This window comes from Nannospalax galili, unplaced genomic scaffold (genome assembly GCF_000622305.1).
Source record: "Nannospalax galili isolate Female #2095 unplaced genomic scaffold, S.galili_v1.0 scaffold100, whole genome shotgun sequence".
NCBI classification, from domain to species: Eukaryota; Metazoa; Chordata; class Mammalia; order Rodentia; family Spalacidae; genus Nannospalax; species Nannospalax galili.
In genome coordinates, this window is record NW_008352891.1 from 14,221,816 (window position 1) to 14,223,323 (window position 1,508).

The following is a 1,508-nucleotide window of genomic DNA, read 5'->3' on the forward strand; positions in this document are numbered from 1 at the left end:
TACCGCCCCGCCCACCGCCCTTCAACCCCGCCCATTACCGGTTAGCCCCGCCCATCGGCCGGTAGCTCTGTACATCATGCCCGCCTAGGCGAGCCCACCAGGTGTCTGAGGACCGGAGTGCTCTCTCATCAGGATGCAGGGACAATCTCTATTTTTTTGGGGCCGTCATTTCCCCACTATGGCCAACAAAGTGCAAAGCTGAGGCAGGCTCAGTGTGCGCTTCCCTCGAGGCCTGAAGCTAAAAGAGCACTTGGGTCTTTGAGGACTGGGACACCCAAGGATTCTGGTGATATCACTGCTAGCACAAGACGCCTGTGTTTTGTGACCCACCCCCTACCCCCAGCCTCCTCTGGCAAAGATTCTCAGATTTTGAGTGTGGAGCTGTGCCCTTTCCACAGCCTTGGGTCCCTTTGGTTTTTGGGGGGCCCTACACCATAACCCAGACCAGCCACCCTCAGAATCCACTGCCTGGAAAAAGAAAGCCCAGAAATGCAAAGTCCCTCAAGCTCGGTGACCTTCACTCCTTCCTTTTACTCTCCTAGCATCTATCTAAACCCAAACCCTTGGGACCCAACACTCTCAGGGTGTAGGACTGGGTTCCTGATTCCCTCTTGCCTTCTACATCTTCAAAAGGGCTCCAGGAGCTTGGTCACCAGTCTGATCAAAGGACTGTCTTCTTCAGTTAGCTTTGTGCCAAAAGAAATCTCATAAAAGTAATACTGGATTCTATAGACTTAAATCTCCTAGTATAACACTCACAGACATAAACACACCCATGGACTAACTTCTTGGGGATATTTTTGGGTAACCTTACAAACCCTGCACCACTAGGGGAAAGCTGGTGTCCAAGATCCTCAAATGTGTGATCTTCACATGACCCATTATGGGTAATAAATGTCCAGCCAATCATTAGAAACACTTTACTTCTGACTCCAGCTTGCACTGAAAGATCCTGTGTTTCTGACTTAGAGGCAGAGGAACAAGGTTTTCCAGACTTCTTACTTCCATTTATCCTCTGTAGAAATCTGCCTGGGAGTCTACATGCATTGTTCACTGAAGAAGAGACTTAAGGCTGCCCTTTTATAGTTGTCCAGTACCTAGCATAAAACAAACTTCTAGAGTGAATAGACGAGGTATAGTGTGCCATTTTTGCTTGTAGCAAAATCCAGAATAAGCTGGGCATGATGGCACACACCTTTAGTCCCACCACCCTGGAGGCAGAGGCAGACAGATTTCAGTGGGATCAAGCCAGCCTGGTCTCCATAGTGAGTTCCAGGCAGGCTGGGGCTAGGGGAGACCCTGTCAAACAAAACAAAACAAAACAAAACAAAAAAACCTAGAATAAGAGAGGGGAGAAATCATTATCTGAAGATGCATTTTGAAAAGTGCATGAGTTCAGTTTATGAGAAATTAGAGATCTAAAGACAGATTTTTGTCTATCCTCCAAAGGGAAGATTCATTCCAGGGTCTAAAGAGGGTGAAATTATGTAGTTATTCATTATGTTAGA